General features: G+C 39.8%; 1 long non-coding RNA gene and 9 other non-coding genes across 10 annotated transcripts; 1 reads left to right on the top strand and 9 right to left on the bottom strand.

Moving 5' to 3' along the window:
• Positions 1-1188: 1188 nt before the first annotated feature.
• TRNAP-CGG (transfer RNA proline (anticodon CGG)) lies at positions 1189-1260 on the bottom strand. The gene has a single exon. It is a non-coding gene; the product is annotated as a tRNA-Pro (tRNA).
• A 244-nt stretch (positions 1261-1504) lies between these two features.
• TRNAP-CGG (transfer RNA proline (anticodon CGG)) lies at positions 1505-1576 on the bottom strand. Its single transcript has one exon. It is a non-coding gene; the product is annotated as a tRNA-Pro (tRNA).
• A 726-nt stretch (positions 1577-2302) lies between these two features.
• Positions 2303-2374, bottom strand: TRNAP-CGG (transfer RNA proline (anticodon CGG)). The gene has a single exon. It is a non-coding gene; the product is annotated as a tRNA-Pro (tRNA).
• Positions 2375-2939: 565 nt separating this feature from the next.
• TRNAP-CGG (transfer RNA proline (anticodon CGG)) lies at positions 2940-3011 on the bottom strand. The gene has a single exon. It is a non-coding gene; the product is annotated as a tRNA-Pro (tRNA).
• A 726-nt stretch (positions 3012-3737) lies between these two features.
• Positions 3738-3809, bottom strand: TRNAP-CGG (transfer RNA proline (anticodon CGG)). Its single transcript has one exon. It is a non-coding gene; the product is annotated as a tRNA-Pro (tRNA).
• A 2163-nt stretch (positions 3810-5972) lies between these two features.
• Positions 5973-6044, bottom strand: TRNAP-UGG (transfer RNA proline (anticodon UGG)). Its single transcript has one exon. It is a non-coding gene; the product is annotated as a tRNA-Pro (tRNA).
• A 1203-nt stretch (positions 6045-7247) lies between these two features.
• TRNAP-UGG (transfer RNA proline (anticodon UGG)) lies at positions 7248-7319 on the bottom strand. The gene has a single exon. It is a non-coding gene; the product is annotated as a tRNA-Pro (tRNA).
• Positions 7320-7723: 404 nt separating this feature from the next.
• TRNAP-CGG (transfer RNA proline (anticodon CGG)) lies at positions 7724-7795 on the bottom strand. Its single transcript has one exon. It is a non-coding gene; the product is annotated as a tRNA-Pro (tRNA).
• A 7278-nt stretch (positions 7796-15073) lies between these two features.
• On the top strand, positions 15074-15982 carry LOC149665775 (uncharacterized). The gene is made up of 3 exons (XR_016368262.1): positions 15074-15210; positions 15762-15848; positions 15955-15982. It is a non-coding gene; the product is annotated as an uncharacterized LOC149665775 (long non-coding RNA).
• A 3678-nt stretch (positions 15983-19660) lies between these two features.
• Positions 19661-19732, bottom strand: TRNAP-CGG (transfer RNA proline (anticodon CGG)). The gene has a single exon. It is a non-coding gene; the product is annotated as a tRNA-Pro (tRNA).
• Positions 19733-21682: the final 1950 nt, after the last annotated feature.

Raw genomic sequence — 21682 nt, 5'->3', positions numbered from 1 at the left:
TTGTTCATTACAACCTGATGATGTTTTTCTTTATCACGTTTCTCCAACGATTATGATGGGTGATAACCGCATTGCAGCATGCGTCAACCCAGAAAATGAAGACGACACCCGTTTATCTATCAATGGTTTGGATACGTCCTCGTGTTGTCTCATCGCCATAGCTCTGACCCTTCTGTCTCTGATATCATTCTTGATTAAATTTTTGCGATCGAATTCATTAGAGGGAAGTTACAGAAATGACAAAGGTACAAAAGAATTACTAAATCGAAACAATTGAACGTCAGAGATGGTTACAAATGAAATCAGTTTATATTAAATACAATCATTTTCAGGATGGATTGCGGCTTTAAAGACCAACTTCAATCAATATATTTTACAATATTTATCGGATTTCTTAGAGAATAGTTTCGAGAATTTGATATCACCGAAGCTCTTGCTGTGCGGATGGCTACTTGGGTGCACTGTGTTGACCAAATGCTTTTCGGGTGCTTTGAAATCACATTTTCTCCTATCAAATGAAAAATACATAAACACAATTGATTATATTTGTCAGCAGAAAAACATTACTTTAATGATGCCGGAAAATGCTGTTATGCATTTGTCTATGCAGGTAACAATCTTCCTTTTGATATTAATTTCCAAATAGTAGCTGTATGATGAAGCAAGAGGTTTATTACTCAATGTAATCAGCCCTAATGTGCCAACTTGGTATTTTTCGTGCGAGAAGCCAAGAACCATAATGACCATATTTTACATTACCTTGCCAAAACTAGGCCTATATGTATGTAACTGAAACATGCTCAACTCATAGGACTACCCTGTCAATAGTTGCATTTAAATAGTCTCTAAATTACTTCTGCAAAAACTCGAGGCTGTCCGGGATGTGAACCCGGGACCACTCACACCCGAAGCGAGTATCATACCCCTAGACCAACGGACCATGTATGTAACTGAATCATGCTCAACTCATAGGACTACCCTGTCAATAGTTGCAATTAAATAGTCACTAAATTCCTTCTGCAAAAATCGGGTCCGTCCGGGATTTGAACCCGGGACCACTCGCACTTAAAGCGAGTATCATACCCCTCGACCAACGGATCATGTATGTAGCTGAAACATGCTCGACTCATAGGACTACCCTGTCAATAGTTGCGATTAAATAGTCGCTAAATTACTTCTGCAAAACTCGGGCCCGTCCGGGATTTGAACCCGGGACCACTCACACCCGAAGCGAGTATCATACCCCTAGACCAACGGACCAAGTATGAAACCATAACATGATCAACTCGTAGGGTACAATTTAACTATTTGTGTTTAAATAGTTAATTACTTCTGCAAAAACTCGGGTCCGTCCGGGATTTGAACCCGTGACCACTCACAACCGAAGCGAGTATCATACCCCTAGACCAACGGACCATGTATGTAACTGAAACATGCTTGACTCATAGGACTACCCTGTCAATAGTTGCGATTAAATAGTCGCTAAATTACTTCTGCAAAACTCGGGTCCGTCCGGGATTTGAACCCGGGACCACTCACACCCGAAGCGAGTATCATACCCCTAGACCAACGGACCAAGTATGAAACCATAACATGATCAACTCGTAGGGTACAATTTAACTATTTGTGTTTAAATAGTTAATTACTTCTGCAAAAACTCGGGTCCGTCCGGGATTTGAACCCGTGACCACTCACAACCGAAGCGAGTATCATACCCCTAGACCAACGGACCATATATGTAACTGAATCATGCTCAACTCATAGGACTACCCTGTCAATAGTTGCAGTTAAATAGTCACTAAATTTCTTCTTCAAAAATCGGGTCCGTCCGGGATTTGAACCCGGGACCACTCGCACTTAAAGCGAGTATCATACCCCTCGACAAACGGATCATGTATGTAGCTGAAACATGATCGACTCATAGGACTACCCTGTCAATAGTTGCATTTAAATATTCTCTAAATTACTTCTGCAAAAACTCGAGGCTGTCCGGGATTTGAACCCGGGACCACTCACACCCGAAGCGAGTATCATACCCCTAGACCAACAGACTATGTATGTAACTGAAACATGCTCAACTCATAGGACTACCCTGTCAATAGTTGCGATTAAATAGTCACTAAATTACTTCTGCAAAACTCGGGTCCGTCCGGGATATGAACCCAGGACTACTCGCACCCAAAGCGAGTATCATACCCCTAGACCAACGGACCATGTATGTAACTGAAACATGCTCAACTCGTAGGGCTACCCTGTCAATAGTTGCGATTTAATAGTCACTAAATTCCTTCTACAAAGACTAGGGTCCGTCCGGGATTTGAACCCGGGACTACTCACACCCGAAGCGAGTATCATACCCCTAGACCAACGGACCAAGTATGAAACCATAACATGATCAACTCGTAGGGTACAATTTAACTATTTGTGTTTAAATAGTTAATTACTTCTGCAAAAACTCGGGTCCGTCCGGGATTTGAACCCGTGACCACTCACAACCGAAGCGAGTATCATACCCCTAGACCAACGGACCATATATGTAACTGAATCATGCTCAACTCATAGGACTACCCTGTCAATAGTTGCAATTAAATAGTCACTAAATTTCTTCTTCAAAAATCGGGTCCGTCCGGGATTTGAACCCGGGACCACTCGCACTTAAAGCGAGTATCATACCCCTCGACAAACGGATCATGTATGTAGCTGAAACATGATCGACTCATAGGACTACCCTGTCAATAGTTGCATTTAAATAGTCACTAAATTACTTCTGCAAAACTCGGGTCCGTCCGGGATATGAACCCAGGACTACTCGCACCCAAAGCGAGTATCATACCCCTAGACCAACGGACCATGTATGTAACTGAAACATGCTCAACTCGTAGGGCTACCCTGTCAATAGTTGCGATTTAATAGTCACTAAATTCCTTCTACAAAGACTAGGGTCCGTCCGGGATTTGAACCCGGGACTACTCACACCCGAAGCGAGTATCATACCCCTAGACCAACGGACCAAGTATGAAACCATAACATGATCAACTCGTAGGGTACAATTTAACTATTTGTGTTTAAATAGTTAATTACTTCTGCAAAAACTCGGGTCCGTCCGGGATTTGAACCCGTGACCACTCACAACCGAAGCGAGTATCATACCCCTAGACCAACGGACCATATATGTAACTGAATCATGCTCAACTCATAGGACTACCCTGTCAATAGTTGCAATTAAATAGTCACTAAATTTCTTCTTCAAAAATCGGGTCCGTCCGGGATTTGAACCCGGGACCACTCGCACTTAAAGCGAGTATCATACCCCTCGACAAACGGATCATGTATGTAGCTGAAACATGATCGACTCATAGGACTACCCTGTCAATAGTTGCATTTAAATATTCTCTAAATTACTTCTGCAAAAACTCGAGGCTGTCCGGGATTTGAACCCGGGACCACTCACACCCGAAGCGAGTATCATACCCCTAGACCAACAGACTATGTATGTAACTGAAACATGCTCAACTCATAGGACTACCCTGTCAATAGTTGCGATTAAATAGTCACTAAATTACTTCTGCAAAACTCGGGTCCGTCCGGGATATGAACCCAGGACTACTCGCACCCAAAGCGAGTATCATACCCCTAGACCAACGGACCATGTATGTAACTGAAACATGCTCAACTCGTAGGGCTACCCTGTCAATAGTTGCGATTTAATAGTCACTAAATTCCTTCTACAAAGACTAGGGTCCGTCCGGGATTTGAACCCGGGACTACTCACACCCGAAGCGAGTATCATACCCCTAGACCAACGGACCAAGTATGAAACCATAACATGCTCAACTCGTAGGGTACAATTTAACTATTTGTGTTTAAATAGTCAATTACTTCTGCAAAAACTCGGGTCCGTCCGGGATTTGAACCCGTGACCACTCACAACCGAAGCGAGTATCATACCCCTAGACCAACGGACCATGTATGTAACTGAATCATGCTCAACTCATAGGACTACCCTGTCAATAGTTGCAATTAAATAGTCACTAAATTCCTTCTGCAAAAATCGGGTTCGTCCGGGATTTGAACCCGGGACCACTCGCACCCAAAGCGAGTATCATACCCCTAGACCAGCGGACCATGTATGTAACTGAATCATGCTCAACTCATAGGACTACCCTGTCAATAGTTGCAATTAAATAGTCACTAAATTCCTTCTGCAAAAATCGGGTCCGTCCGGGATTTGAACCCGGGACCACTCGCACTTAAAGCGAGTATCATACCCCTCGACCAACGCATCATGTATGTAGCTGAATCATGCTCAACTCATAGGACTACCCTGTCAATAGTTGCAATTAAATAGTCACTAAATTCCTTCTGCAAAGACTAGGGTCCGTCCGGGATTTGACCCCGGGACCACTCGCACTTAAAGCGAGTATCATACCCCTCGACCAACGGATCATGTATGTAGCTGAAACATGCTCGACTCATAGGACTACCCTGTAAATAGTTGCATTTAAATAGTCTCTAAATTACTTCTGCAAAAACTCGGGGCTGTCCGGGATTTGAACCCGGGACCACTCACACCCGAAACGAGTATCATACCCCTAGACAAACGGACCATGTATGTAACTGAAACATGCTCAACTCATAGGACTACCCTGTCAATAGTTGCATTTAAATAGTCTCTAAATTACTTCTGCAAAAACTCGAGGCTGTCCGGGATTTGAACCCGGGACCACTCACACCCGAAGCGAGTATCATACCCCTAAACCAACGGACCATGTATGTAACTGAAACATGCTCAACTCATAGGGTACAATTTAACTATTTGTGTTTAAATAGTCAATTACTTCTGCAAAAACTCGGGTCCGTCCGGGATTTGAACCCGTGACCACTCACAACCGAAGCGAGAATCATACCCCTAGACCAACGGACCATGTATGTAACTGAATCATGCTCAACTCATAGGACTACCCTGTCAATAGTTGCAATTAAATAGTCACTAAATTCCTTCTGCAAAAATAGGGTCCGTCCGGGATTTGAATCCGGGACCACTCGCACTTAAAGCGAGTATCATACCCCTCGACCAACGGATTATGTATGTAGCTGAAACATGCTCGATTCATAGGACTACCCTGTCAATAGTTGCAATTAAATAGTCACTAAATTCCTTCTGCAAAGACTAGGGTCCGTCCGGGATTTGAACCCGTGACCACTCGCACTTAAAGCGAGTATCACACCCCTCGACCAACGGATCATGTATGTAGCTGAAACATGCTCGACTCATAGGACTACCCTGTAAATAGTTGCATTTAAATAGTCTCTAAATTACTTCTGCAAAAACTCGGGGCTGTGCGGGATTTGAACCCGGGACCACTCACACCCGAAACGAGTATCATACCCCTAGACAAACGGACCATGTATGTAACTGAAACATGCTCAACTCATAGGACTACCCTGTCAATAGTTGCATTTAAATAGTCTCTAAATTACATCTGCAAAAACTCGAGGCTGTCCGGGATGTGAACCCGGGACCACTCACACCCGAAGCGAGTATCATACCCCTAAAGCAACGGACCATGTATGTAACTGAAACATGCTCAACTCATAGGACTACCCTGTCAATAGTTGCGATTAAATAGTCACTAAATTACTTCTGAAAACTCGGGTCCGTCCGGGATATGAACCCAGGACTACTCGCACCCAAAGCGAGTATCACACTCCTAGACCAACGGGACTGTATGACACTGAAACATGCTGAACTCATAGGCCTATAATTTAACTAGTTGTATTTAAATAGTCGCTAAATTACTTCTGCAAAACTCGGGTCCGTCCGGGATTTGAACCCGGGACCACTCGCACCCAAAGCGAGTATCATACCCCTAGACCATCGGGCCATGTATGTAACTGAAACATGCTCGACTCAAAGACTACCATTTCAATAGTTGGATTTAAATAGTCATTAAATTTCTTCTGCAAAAATCGGGTCCGTCCGGGATTTGAACCCGGGACCACTCGCACCCAAAGCGAGTATCATACCCCTAGACCAACGGACCAAGTATAAAACCATAACATGCTCAACTCGTAGGGTACAATTTAACTATTTGTGTTTAAATAGTCAATTACTTCTGCAAAAACTCGGGTCCGTCCGGGATTTAAACCCGTGACCACTCACAACCGAAGCGAGTATCATACCCCTAGACCAACGGACCATGTATGTAACTGAATCATGCTCAACTCATAGGACTACCCTGTCAATAGTTGCAATTAAATAGTCACTAAATTCCTTCTGCAAAAATAGGGTCCGTCCGGGATTTGAATCCGGGACCACTCGCACTTAAAGCGAGTATCATACCCCTCGACCAACGGATTATGTATGTAGCTGAAACATGCTCGACTCATAGGACTACCCTGTCAATAGTTGCATTTAAATAGTCTCTAAATTACTTCTGCAAAACTCGGGTCCGTCCGGGATTTGAACCCGGGACCACTCACACCCAAAGCGAGTATCATTCCCCTAGACCATCGGGCCATGTATGTAGCTGAAACATGCTCGACTCATAGGACTACCCTGTAAATAGTTGCATTTAAATAGTCTCTAAATTACTTCTGCAAAAACTCGGGGCTGTCCGGGATTTGAACCCGGGACCACTCACACCCGAAACGAGTATCATACCCCTAGACAAACGGACCATGTATGTAACTGAAACATGCTCAACTCATAGGACTACCCTGTCAATAGTTGCATTTAAATAGTCTCTAAATTACATCTGCAAAAACTCGAGGCTGTCCGGGATGTGAACCCGGGACCACTCACACCCGAAGCGAGTATTATACCCCTAAAGCAACGGACCATGTATGTAACTGAAACATGCTCAACTCATAGGACTACCCTGTCAATAGTTGCGATTAAATAGTCACTAAATTACTTCTGAAAACTCGGGTCCGTCCGGGATATGAACCCAGGACTACTCGCACCCAAAGCGAGTATCATACTCCTAGACCAACGGGACTGTATGACACTGAAACATGCTTAACTCATAGGCCTATAATTTAACTAGTTGTATTTAAATAGTCGCTAAATTACTTCTGCAAAACTCGGGTCCGTCCGGGATTTGAACCCGGGACCACTCGCACCCAAATCGAGTATCATACCCCTAGACCATCGGGCCATGTATGTAACTGAAACATGCTCGACTCAAAGACTACCATTTCAATAGTTGGATTTAAATAGTCATTAAATTTCTTCTGCAAAAATCGGGTCCGTCCGGGATTTGAACCCGGGACCACTCGCACCCAAAGCGAGTATCATACCCCTAGACCAACGGACCAAGTATGAAACCATAACATGCTCAACTCGTAGGGTACAATTTAACTATTTGTGTTTAAATAGTCAATTACTTCTGCAAAAACTCGGGTCCGTCCGGGATTTAAACCCGTGACCACTCACAACCGAAGCGAGTATCATACCCCTAGACCAACGGACCATGTATGTAACTGAATCATGCTCAACTCATAGGACTACCCTGTCAATAGTTGCAATTAAATAGTCACTAAATTCCTTCTGCAAAAATAGGGTCCGTCCGGGATTTGAATCCGGGACCACTCGCACTTAAAGCGAGTATCATACCCCTCGACCAACGGATTATGTATGTAGCTGAAACATGCTCGACTCATAGGACTACCCTGTCAATAGTTGCATTTAAATAGTCTCTAAACTACTTCTGCAAAACTCAAGTCCGTCCGGGATTTGAACCCGGGACCATTCACACCCGAAGCGAGTATCATACCCCTAGACCAACGGACCATGTATGTAACTGAAACATGCTCAACTCATAGGACTACCCTGTCAATAGTTGCATTTAAATAGTCTCTAAATTACTTCTGCAAAAACTCGAGGCTGTCCGGGATTTTAACCCGAGACCACTCACACCCGAAGCGAGTATCTTACCCCTAGACCAACGGACCATGTATGTAACTGAAACATGCTCAACTCATAGGACTACCCTGTCAATAGTTGCGATTAAATAGTCACTAAATTACTTCTGCAAAACTCGGGTCCGTCCGGGATATGAACCCAGGACTACTCGCACCCAATGCGAGTATCATACCCCTAGACCAACGGGACTGTATGATACTGAAACATGCTAAACTCATAGGCCTATAATTTTACTATTTGTGTTTAAATAGTCAATTACTTCTGCAAAAACTCGGGTCCGTCCGGGATTTGAACCCGTGACCACTCACACCCGAAGCGAGTATCATACCCCTAGACCAACGGATCATGTATGTAACTGAATCATGCTCGACTCATAGGACTACCCTGTCAATAGTTGCATTTAAATAGTCTCTAAATTACTTCTGCAAAAACTCGGGTCCGTCCGGGATTTGAACCCGTGACCACTCACACCCGAAGCGAGTATCATACCCCTAGACCAACGGATCATGTATGTAACTGAATCATGCTCGACTCATAGGACTACCCTGTCAATAGTTGCATTTAAATAGTCTCTAAATTACTTCTGCAAAAACTCGGGTCCGTCCGGGATTTGAACCCGTGACCACTCACACCCGAAGCGAGTATCATACCCCTAGACCAAGGGATCATGTATGTAACTGAATCATGCTCGACTCATAGGACTACCCTGTCAATAGTTGCATTTAAATAGTCTCTAAATTACTTCTGCAAATCTCGCGTCCGTCCGGGATTTGAACCCGGGACCACTCGCACCCAAAGCGAGTATCATTCCCCTAGACCATCGGGCCATGTATGTAGCTGAAACATGCTCGACTCATAGGACTACCCTGTCAATAGTTGCATTTAAATAGTCTCTAAATTACTTCTGCAAAAACTCGGGGCTGTCCGGGATTTGAACCCGGGACCACTCACACCCGAAGCGAGTATCATACCCCTAGACCAACGGGACTGTATGACACTGAAACATGCTAAACTCATAGGCCTATAATTAAACTAGTTGTATTTAAATAGTCGCTAAATTACTTCTGCAAAACTCGGGTCCGTCCGGGATTTGAACCCGGGACCCCTCGCACCCATAGCGAGTATCATACCCCTAGACCATCGGGCCATGTATGTAACTGAAACATGCTCAACTCGTACACAGTAAAAAATAATGGTTTTCAAATGGTTTAATTATGGTCTAAAAATTATTGAGATACCTTAAAGGGATTGATTATAGCGCGTAAATGGTTTAAAATGAATTTTCACTTTTTCAGCGGACCCATAGTGGTTTAGTTTTATTATCATTATGCCATTTATGGTTTGAAAATATATCTAGACCATAAATGGTATGAATAAGGTATAAAGTTATACCGTTAACGGGAATTTTTCATTTTAGATGAAAATTTAAGAAAATGATTTTCATGATTATTATTTTCTTAGTCTGGGTTTTTGAATCGAATCTATGATCGTTTTTGTTGCTGCAACCTTGTCCTTCCAGTTAGTTTTTCTTTGGCAAGACTAAATTTTTATCCCATTCCAATATTAAACTTACTTTTGTTGAGAAACTTGCCGATTAAGTACTGAATTAAAACCTTTATTGGTTTAAAACTACATCAGAACACAACCAATATTATACCCGCTTTGGTTTAAAAACTTCCGAAATAGGTTTTGAATTAAAACCAAAAACGGTTTCAGACTAGAATGAAATAGGTAAATTTTTAAACCTGCTTTGGTTTAAAAACATGTCAGTTAGGTTCTGAATTAAAACCAAAAACGGTTTCAGACTAGAATGAAAGAGGTAGATTTTTAAACCTGCTTTGGTTTAAAAACATGCCAGTTAGGTTCTGAATTAAAACTAAAAACGGTTTCAGACTAGAAAGAAAGAGGTAGATTTTTAAACCTGCTTTGGTTTAAAAACTTGCCGATTCGGTTCGGAATCAAAACGATAAATGGTTTAAGACTAAAATGTAAAGGGGTTAATAATAATCCCGGTTTCGTTTAAAAACGTACCATACACATTTTTAATTTCAACCATAAAAGGTTTTAGACTATAGATTGCATTGGCTCAATATTAAACCTGTTTCTTTTAAAAACTTACCGATTATGATTGATTCAAAATAAAAAGAGTTGAAGACTAGATTGCCTGGAACCGATGGCATGGGACCAATACCAAACTTCATTAATACGATAAATGTGAATCGAAAATATGTCCATTTCCAAAATTTATGTTTTAAACTACCATTCTAAATTTTAACCAAAAATATAGTTATTTCCGATTTCTATAGACTAGTGGCGGTAGAGAGGGGAGTAGACTACGTATCCCCCTTTGGTCGCGCTTTTGTAAGAGAGGACACTGTAAGCTCCCAGTAGGCGGATGACACAGAGATCTATACTACCACTCATTTGAAGGGGGAAACTCTCGCTGTGCAAGTGTTCAATATACAACAAAGGCATATGTTTACGAAGTCAAAAACGTTTTACTTTAGGCCTAACGGGCTATAAAGTGGACGTACTAGGTTTACTCAATAGTCCTGGTCGATTCACAGGCCCAAGCCGTCGGGAGACCTTGCGGGGATTTTCGCGGGAAAGGTGATCGTCCACCATAATTTGGAGAGAGGAATTTTTCGTCTGCTACAATCTTAAGGTGGGTTTCCAAACGCGCTTGAACAGCTACAGTTAGGCCCAGCCACAGGAGAGTTAGGATTTTGAAATCAGGGTATGGCGCTTGGCAACACTTCTCCTCCTAAAATATGGCGGCGCGTTCAAGGTCAGCGCGGATTTTGGCAGTTTCGACCAGGACTATAAAGGGAAAAGGAGGGAGAACGCGTCTTCCCCTAAGAAAATGTTCTACCGATTTATTTGGAATCAGTTTGATGTTTCAGCATGTTCTAAACTGTGCTCCCTTTATACCTCTATGAAACCGAGGCATAGAGATGAGATGAAAGTAACTTTTACCCGCTGAAATTACAAATTGATCTTGACTGTATATAGGATAGCTGCAATAATTCGTGAAAAAGTACATACACATAAATTAAACAACAGGCATCCGTTTTAGCCTTCGATTTATTCGATGTAAATGCGAATTTGAAAATGTTATGAATTAATTTTAGTAACTTACAGATTTTGACCTTAATGCTATGTAATGAGTCTGCTCAATTTTATACAAGTCTAACAATTCGTATTGTTTTTCATCACCTGCGTTTAGGATTTCCCATTTTTCAGGGAGTTCTTTGACCGCGTACGCGTGCAAACATTCGTGAAAACCTTCAACTTCGTATATAGTACCAGCCATTATTACGACATATTTAAATAGAAAACAAACCTAATCCTATAAAAGGATTTAATCTCATTTTTTTCCATTTCATAAACCATAAAACAATCCGTTGAATAATAGACTTGATCAAAAGTTGCGTTGGACAGCGAATAAATTTTTTCAGGGAAGGCATCGCTAAGAATTAGTTTTAATTGGGCGGGCAGTTCATCTTTTGAAATAAATTTCCCAGCTGTCGTGCTTTGTATACCATAAGGTTGTTCGTCCAACGTGTTATAACACTGCAAATATTGGTGTCGTGAAGACAACGTTTTTGTGATATTTATGCAATTATTTGACGCCCTAGCTATTTTTTTGAAGTAACCGTGTTTGCTTTCGAAACGCATACAAGAAATGGTTTTGAGTGGCCCATATTTTTGAAACGCTTTAGGGTAATGAATTAGATAATGAAATTTTGGCGTCATAATTTCGCAACCAATTACAGTAGATACCAATTTTAAAAAAATTTCTATTAAGTTTTGTAGTTTTGAGAAAAAATTTACGTGTAAATGTGTCGCATAGATGTAGTCTATAATTTCCCTTAGTTTAAGATAAACACCCCAATGCAAATCTTTGGGAGACGAAACAAACAAAAAATTTCACTCGCGGAACCCTTTAAATTCCCATTTCCCAAAATTGCTGCTCTAATTTGCGTTTCCGGACGACTTGACTCTGTTTTACCAAAAGGGAATGTTTTGATAATTTGGTTTAATTTGTCAAGGGTTAAATTTGAATTACTAACCATATAATTTAGTATGTGCTTTAATATTCTTGGCATAATGCCTTCTTTTAAATCGTGCATCGGATCAGGGGGCAATTGTTGCGTAAGGTCAAACCCCCTAATATTCATAAGCGGACTTGGGCTTCGGAGTCCGTACAATGATTTTTCATCGGGATCTCTCGCGATACTTTGTAAGTGATACACGTGTCTATCCAATGTTCGTAATTGTAACTGGTTCTCTTTGATATTTGTTGAAACTTTTTCCCTAGTTACCATGCAAAATCTACACACTCTTCCTGAACTTAAAGACGCGTTAAATCCGGCAAGTTTGTGGATACCCAAATTATCACCTGAAAATATTGCAACAGTAGCCATTAAATGTACCCCCTGATTTTCGATATATATTCCTTTTCTTTGAATAAGATTTAAATCATAAATTAGAGGCTCAAGAACTTCATGAAAGCCATAGTTGTCAACGTCAACTGACTTCGCCAAAAAAACCAAATTTATATCGCTCAATTTTGATCTGAATTTTGGCTCAAGGTTCAGAATAGAAAAGTAACATCCTAGTTTTTTGTGTTTGCCACGTTTAGAGCCTAAAGGATTCACTATTTCAAAATCATCAAGGTATATTTGTAATTGAAGCGTATTTAACGAGAAACTAGAATTCTTCTCTATAATGTTTCTGGAAATTTCACCTTGAAGATAATGTCCGACACATTGATTTGGTATTTTTGAAAGATCAACGTTTTTTCCAATCTGAAGATCTGAAGAATAGAGTTTTTGAATCACTTTCACAATAGGTACATAATGAAAATGACACTTCTCTTCCTTGTCCATTGTTTCGGTGAAGGTGAATAGCATAGGCTCTATTAACCCACAGTCCGATTTGCAGACAGCATTAATTTTATAGTTTGAGTTGAGGGTTTCAAACGCCTCCCCAACTTCTATGTTTTTCGAAAGTAATGCGCCTTTTTCAATGATAATATTTTTTGAGCGCAATACGGTTTGTATATTATCCATATTTGATGATAAAATTTGCTCGCAAAATATTAGTAGATCATTAGCGAGTGATTGTACTACGGTTCGTGGAAGATTATGAGCTTCTCGATATTTAAGTATAATTTTTAGCCATATCGTAGTATACGATAGGCTCTTAGTTTGACCCGAGCCGTCGTAGTAGTAGTAGTAGTAGTAGTAGTAGTGGCCGGGGTTGTCGCTTCGTTATCGTCAGATTTTAGCTTAAAAGGAACTTTATATTACCACAACCCACCCATAGGGGTTACTGGGCTCGGTTAGAGATTTAATTATAATTAAAATTTTTTCAGGTCAGACCCGGGAATCGAACCCGAGTCGCTGGCGTAGTAGACAAACGTTCTAACCACTAAACCATAGAGACTTGATAGAAACTCCGAGTTTTTTATTATTTAATTTTATCTCTAAAATGTCGGGGTGATATGGGGTGGGGTACCTCTTAATCTGTGGGGTCGGAAACTTTTGAATTTTTATCTGTGGGGTCGGATACTTATGAATTTGTATGTTTGGGGTTTTTATATTTATTTTCTTTTTATGTATGTGCTAATTAAATAGATAACGATTTTTCTACCGCGCTCCTCATGTGTTTCGTTCTCGTTCGGTAGCTATCGTCATCTATGTTATGTTTGACTGGAACGTTTAGGCGGTTAATTCAAATGTGGGTTTAGATAGAGCTAGCATAGTGTTAAATGAGCGTTATGCGTTTGATCATTTTAGCATTGCTAAAGGTAATTCGAGGGGATAATCACTAAAATGCGTAATCACTATAACTAAACTTTCTCTTTCAAAAGTTTCTGGGCATAAGTCCTTGTTAGAAATTTATAAGATGCGATAAGTGTGCATCGGCATAAGTCTATGTTGTAAACTCATCGAGGGGATTATCACTAAAAACTATCTGTTCTTCGATTCGCCGGAATATTAGAATTACAGCATAAGTAAATTTATACGGTTATAATTTAATCACTGTTTAGAGTGGGGAATCGAGGGGCTATTCACTCTGATTTTATGCACGGTAAATCATTTAAGCATTGTAAAAGATAGCGCTATTCACTCATTAGGGTAAGGTATAGAGGGGTTATCCACTCATTAGGGTAGGGTATAGAGGGGCTATTCACTCGTACGATATGGCTACTATTACGAGCCCTTGGGCCGTCTTGTTAATATCGTTTCCCGAATTTCGGGAGGTCTTAACTCTTTTTCATTCCTCCCTTCACTTTGTTGTTCCTCTTGATTATTTTCTTGCTCATTTTGGTTTATTTCTTGTCCATTTTCGTTTTCAAAAATATCTGCATTTTCGTCTTGATGAGGGTAACTTGGGGGATCAAGCGTTTCCCTGGTAAATTTATGCTTATGTTTCACGTGTCGATGATAAGTTTTGATATTAGTGAAAGACCTTCCGCAATTGTCTAGTCCACAAACAATACTAAAGTTACGATCGTGAGAATGCTTATTTAGCATATGAGTTAAAAGTATCCCAAATGTTTTAGCAAAAAAGGTACATCTAACACAGCTAAATAAACCGGGTGACGCCATATTTCCTCGAAGAGTGGAGGAAAGGAGAAAATTTTAACTATATACACGTACCACTGGACCAGAGTTTTAGACTCCAAGATTTAACCGTGCATTTGTTAATTGACAGTAAAGTCTGTTCTACACAAGGTCACGATTAAATGGTTAGGCCCATGTACCGCATTTTTCTTATAGCCAAAAGATAAGCTTCACTTCTCAAGGTAAATTCCACGGCCCATTGTTTGTGTTCTGGGAAAAAAAGGGTCGGCGACGATGGGACGGGGACAATATTCCCCCCCCAAACCAAAAACTTTCCATTTTACGTAGGCTGTCCCATAGGAAATGGAAAGTTTTTAGCTGCGGTGCGACTGTACCAGCATCAAGAAAAGAACGGGTAAGGTCACTCTATGGTACTAGCATAGATACCAGTAACCAGTATTCGAGAAAATCTCGGAAAGAGTGGATTTAGAGGAGCGGACAAAAACTATTTCGAATATTTGAAATTAAATCTGCGGACATAGTCTTATAATTATTAACAAGGATGAAAATGGAACTTTGTTGTTGTTGTGTTTTGGAGAACAAAAAAAGAAAATTCGGATCAAAGATAACACATATTCAGCGTTTTTGGAACATTTAAAATGTGATGAAAACCTACAGGACTTCGTGGGTCCGGATAAAGTTTATCAGGTAATATCCTTTTTAGATATTCTTTAAGTATTAGGGCTTCCTGAATATTAAACTAGGTCAAACCAGATATGGTTTTCAGATATGTTCAACCAACAAAATTGTTATCCTATATGAAGTTTACACGATGTATAGAAACTAATATAAGCCTTTTCTTTACGTTTAATTTTCACGAACAAGACTCCACGACGTTAATTATTAAATAGACTTTTGTATATAACTCTCTCTCTCTCTTTCTCGCTCCCTTTCTCTCTCTCTTTCTCGCTCTCTTCAGCGAGCCATCCCTTCTCAACAGGTATCTATAGGGAAGTTGTAGGAGCACCTGTCTGTTTTATCCCATATAGAGTTGGAAGGCAAAATGTATGTGATAGAGGAAGTTATCATATCACGTGCAACCTTCCTATATGCATAACCAATCCCTATTATAGTAGTATCATATCAAGTTTTATCAAGAGTAGAGTTGCCCGCATGTCTTCGATTATTTTAATATTAAAGGAAGCTGATACTCTTAGAGACAATAAAATTTAAAAACCGCTAAAATTGGTCATTATTAGGTCTATGATGAAGATTTTGAGGAATATGTGGACCTGGGTCAAACTAGCATTTTTAAAAGCAAAACTAAAGTCAAAGTGGTTTTAAAAGTAAATATTTGAAATATTAAAGGGAAACTAACCCTGAATATAAAATGGTGATAATTATTTTAAGTCAAAATTATAGCTTTTCTAATTAAAATATGTTTAAATATAGAAAAAACGATTAAATGAGGACCCAGAATATTCAACAGAAAAAAGGTCAAGAAATGACCAGATAGATGCCACATCGACGTCGAACGCAGGCGAAAATGAAAATGAACCTCAATTGATTACCTGGTTAGTGCAGTTTTAATGCAATGAATTACATCAATATACTCAATTTTAATTTATCATTAATCTATGAATAATCCTAAGAGTTTGAGTAAACTTTTTCAACTTATGGTTTTACTGTAAATAATTGACTTTTTACATTTAAAAATGTTATTATTATTGCAAACTGCAAAGGAACAAGATTATCTTTTTTATAGAATTATCTTACTAAATTGAAAATACTATAGGGTTGCTAAAAATCTTAGAGAAGATATTGGCAGCTGTTCAAGAACGACATTTGCTTTGACATACTCCCTTCCGGATTTGGCAGAAATGTTTGTTAGTGCTGACAAATACCAGGGTCTTTCCCCTCAGGTTAAAATCACAATGAACAAAGAGCTTTTAAGCATTTTATTCAGTGATTTAATCAAGAGATATGGTTTGTAAGTATAACGTTTTGAAGATATAGAAATTTTACTTGATGAACTTGTATATTTACAAATACCCTTCAGGTATCCATATCACAAAATTGTTGCAGAAAAATTAATCATGAAATACCCACACTTAAGAACACAACCAGGAGAAGGGCATGTATGTATCTTTATTGATTTTAATAGATTAAAATTTGTGATATCGCAGTGTACTCCAAATAACTTGTACAAGTACTGAAATTTCTTATTGTGAATTTCAATTACCATTTATTTAATGAAGTTTTAGCAGGTTAATCATGTTTGTAAAATAATATTACAGGAAATGTGGTACCAAATGCTGCGATCCAAATTCAAAAATTTTAGACAAAATTTGACAAATATAACCATTGTAGCGGATAACAAAAAAAAATATGGAAAGGAGTCCTACAAAAAAGTACAGACATCTTGTCCTGGTTCAGATATCAACGTCATAGTAAACGTACAAAGAGTTCAGGTGATTATACATTCATATTCGATTTATCCATGATAGTCTAGCAGCCTGAATCTATACAATATAGATTCAGGCTAGCAGTATGAGTTCAAATTCGGAAAATTTTTTGTATTAGGTAGTTTCATGTAACAGTTAATATATCAATTCTCTTTATTTGAAGCTTGCTGATGTGGAATCTTTTGAAGATGATAATGATAACATCGCCGCTCATAAATCAATAATGATCAATGAATTAAAAAAAGAAATAGACTGGGAGAAGATTGATACAAAAATGGATAAAACTATGTCTGATAGAAGAGAAGTTCTAAAAGCAGAGGGTACTTCTGTGGATAAGGTGTTGAAAGAGTACCCAGCGCTTTCCAATGCTCGACAAGTATGAACTTTGAATATGATCTGTAAATAAAGAATAGACAGAGGAGTAGATGGTAAAGTTTTCACTTGGAATTTTCACTCCTATTTCCGATTGAGGGAAAATCCCAAGCCTTCAACTCCTCTTCTTTCTATTCTCTATGGATTGATCAAGTCAATGCAGTTTATCATTTAATTTTTAAATAAAGATATCCTTGGAATTTGAGAGAATAACAAAGATAAACATTGAGAAAAAACTGGATGAAATGTTAAAAAAATACTCTGAAAAAATTTGGGTTTTGGCAAAAAAAGAAGTGGTTAATTTGAAAGCGGAAATTCTAGACCAGATAAAAAAGGAAGAGGACCCTGAATCCATGCAAAGTAATTTGATTCAATAGTACGGAAATTCTACTATAACAATAATAATTTTCCTTTCCTTTCTTATTCTTATAGGTCTCAAGAGGTCACTTTCAATTTTGCTAATTCCCACCAGATTTAAGGAAAACCATGAAAAGTTTTTTTCCCCAATGGCGACTCTTCCCGATACCCGAAAGTGCCAGTCCTTGTTTTTTCGGGAAGCAAGATTCTAATAAATACAGACTACGAACTGTACATTGATCGTACCAAAGTGGCTGAGGCTTCCGACTTTCCGACTGCAATGATGATACTCATCGCAAGCTATTGGATTTTCAACATTCAATACCCAGATGAATTATTTAAAACTTATAGTTTTATTGAATCGTGCTTTTTGGAATTAAACTTCACGAAATGTGCTGCGCCAGTTAAAAGACTCATAACAACTCTCAAAAAATGAACTTCCAAAAAAATTTCACTAAAATGATTCGCAGTGCAAAAACAAATCAAAATTCACATCTTCACCTTGTTTTTTCTAGCCAGGAAAGTGAATACTTAAACTGTAACTGTAAATTTCAGTAAATATGAATGGTAGAAAACAAAATAAATTTCCTATTGAAACTAAATTTCTTTAATTTTTCTAAACTTAATTGAATATCTACATTTCGGAGCTAGTTATCAGGATAATGTGAAAAGTTTTAAGAGGGAAAATAATTATAATGTTTATTATTTTTATTTCCCCGGGCAATTAAAATTATTAAAGGGTGTGTGAAAATAATGCAATGGGTTCGATATTAAACCCGCATTGGTTTAAAAATGTACGGGCTAGGTTCTGTATCAATACCATAATGGGTTTTGGACTAGATGGGAATGGGAAAAATATTAAACCTGCTGTGCTAAGGTTCTAAACCTGCTTTGGTTTAAGAGCCTACCGACAAAGTTCTAAACTATAACGATGAAGGGTTTACCACTAGATACAAAACGGTAAAGTTCTAAACCCTCTTTGGTTTGAAAACGTACCGACAAAGTTCTGTACTATAACCATAAAGGGTTTAAGAGTAGATTGAAAAAGGCAAGGTTCTACACCTGCTTTGTTCTGAAAACGTACCCGTTATGCTCTGACTTTAAACCATAAAGGGTTTAACACTAGGTTGGAAAAGGTAAAGTTCTAAACCCGCTTTGGTTTGAAAACGTACCCACAAAGTTCTGAACTATAACCATAAAGGGTTTAAGACTAGATTGAAAACGGTAAAGTTCTAAACCCGCTTTGGTTTGAAAACGTACCGCCAAAGTTCTGAAATATTACCATAAAGGGTTTAAGACTAGATTACAAAGGGATTAATATTAATCCCGCCATGGTTTAAACACCTTCCATACACGTTCTGAATTTAAACCAACTAAGGGATCAACAAAAGACCCGAAATGGGTCGAATATCTAGCCTGTAATGGTAAATAAACAAACCAGGAGTGTTCTAAATTTAAACCGTCAAGGGGTTTAATAAAATAGTCCTTAAACCCTTCAGGCACTGAAACTAAACCACTGATGGACTGGTTTTCGGACAACTTTGACCAAACCCTTTGGGGTTTATTCACAGACCATTATTTCTCACTGTGTAGGGTACAATTTAACTAGTTGCATTTAAATAATCACTAAATTACTTCTGCAAAACTCGGGTCCGTCCGGGATATGAACCCAGGACCACTCGCACCCAAAGCGAGTATCATACCCCTTGACCAACGGGACTGTATGACACTGAAACATGCTAAACTCATAGGCCTACAATTCTACTATTTGTGTTTAAATAGTCAATTACTTCTGCAAAAACTCGGGTCCGTCCGGGATTTGAACCCGTGACCACTCACACCCGAAGCGATTATCATACCCCTTGACCAACGGACCATGTATGTAACTGAATCATGCTCAACTCATAGGACTACCCTGTCAATAGTTGCAATTAAATAGTCACTAAATTCCTTCTGCAAAAATCGGGTCCGTCCGGGATTTGAACCCGGGACCACTCACACCCGAAGCGATTATCATACCCCTAGACCAACGGACCATGTATGTAACTGAATCATGCTCAACTCATAGGACTACCCTGTCAATAGTTGCAATTAAATAGTCACAAAATTCCTTCTGCAAAAATCGGGTCCGTCCGGGATTTGAACCCGGGACCACTCGCACTTAAAGCGAGTATCATACCCCTAGACCAACGGATCATGTATGTAGCTGAAACATGCTCGACTCATAGGACTACCCTGTCAATAGTTGCATTTAAATAGTCTCTAAATTACTTCTGCAAAATCTCGGGGCTGTCCGGGATTTGAACCCGGGACCACTCACACCCGAAGCGAGTATCATACCCCTAGACCAACGGACCATGTATGTGACTGAAACATGCTCAACTCATAGGACTACCCTGTCAATAGTTGCGATTAAATAGTCACTAAATTACTTCTGCAAAACTCGGGTCCGTCCGGGATATGAACCCAGGACTACTCGCACACAAAGCGAGTATCATACCCCTAGACCAACGGGACTGTATGATACTGAAACATGCTTAACTCATAGGCCTATAATTTAACTAGTTGTATTTAAATAGTCGCTAAATTACTTCTGCAAAACTCGGGTCCGTCCGGGATTTGAACCCGGGACCACTCCCACCCAAAGCGAGTATCATGCCCCTTGACCATCGGGCCATGTATGTAACTGAAACATGCTCAACTCGTAGGGTATAATTTAACTAGTTGAATTTAAATAGTCACTAAAGTACTTCTGTAAAACTCGGGTCCGTCCGGGATTTGAACCCGGGACCACTCCCACCCAAAGCGAGTATCATACCCCTTGACCATCGGGCCATGTATGTAACCGAAACATGCTCAACTCGTAGGGTACAATTTAACTAGTTGCATTTAAATAGTCACTAAATTTCTTCTGCAAAACTCGGGTCCGTCAGGGATTTGAACCCGGGACCACTAGCACCCAAAGCGAGTATCATACCCCTAGACCATCGGGCAATGTATGTAACTGAAACATGCTCGACTCAAAGACTACCATGTCAATAGTTGCATTTAAATAGTCACTAAATTTCTTCTGCAAAAATCGGGTCCGTCCGGGATTTGAACCCAGGACCACTCGCACCCAAAGCGAGTATCATACCCCTAGACCAACGGGACTGTATGACACTGATACATGCTAAACTCATAGGCCTACAATTTTACTATTTGTGTTTAAAAAGTCAATTACTTCTGCAAAAACTCGGGTCCGTCCGGGATTTGAACCCGTGACCACTCACACCCGAAGCGATTATCATACCCCTAGACCAACGGACCATGTATGTAACTGAATCATGCTCAACTCATAGGACTACCCTGTCAATAGTTGCAATTAAATAGTCACTAAATTCCTTCTGCAAAAATCGGGTCCGTCCGGGATTTGAACCCGGGACCACTCGCACTTAAACCGATTATCATACCCCTAGACCAACGGACCATGTATGTAACTGAATCATGCTCAACTCATAGGACTACCCTGTCAATAGTTGCATTTAAATAGTCTCTAAATTACTTCTGCAAAAACTCGGGGCAGTCCGGGATTTGAACCCGGGACCACTCACACCCGAAGCGAGTATCATACCCCTAGACCAACGCACCATGTATGTAACTGAAACATGCTCAACTCATAGGACTACCCTGTCAATAGTTGCATTTAAATAGTCTCTAATTTACTTCTGCAAAAACTCGGGGCTGTCCGGGATTTGAACCCGGGACCACTCACACCCGAAGCGAGTATCATACCCCTAGACCAACGGACCAAGTATGAAACTATAACATGCTCAACTCGTAGGGTACAATTTAACTAGTTGCATTTAAATAGTCACTAAATTACTTCTGTAAAACTCGGGTTCGTCCGGGAATTGAACCCGGGACCACTCGCACCCAAAGCGAGTATCATACCCTTAGACCAAAGGGACTGTATGACACTGAAACATGCTTAACTCATAGGCCTA

This window comes from Phalangium opilio, unplaced genomic scaffold (genome assembly GCF_054372755.1).
Source record: "Phalangium opilio isolate 3A_F unplaced genomic scaffold, DU_Popi_V2 ptg000060l_1, whole genome shotgun sequence".
NCBI classification, from domain to species: Eukaryota; Metazoa; Arthropoda; class Arachnida; order Opiliones; family Phalangiidae; genus Phalangium; species Phalangium opilio.
This window is presented reverse-complemented; position numbering and strand designations above follow the sequence as displayed.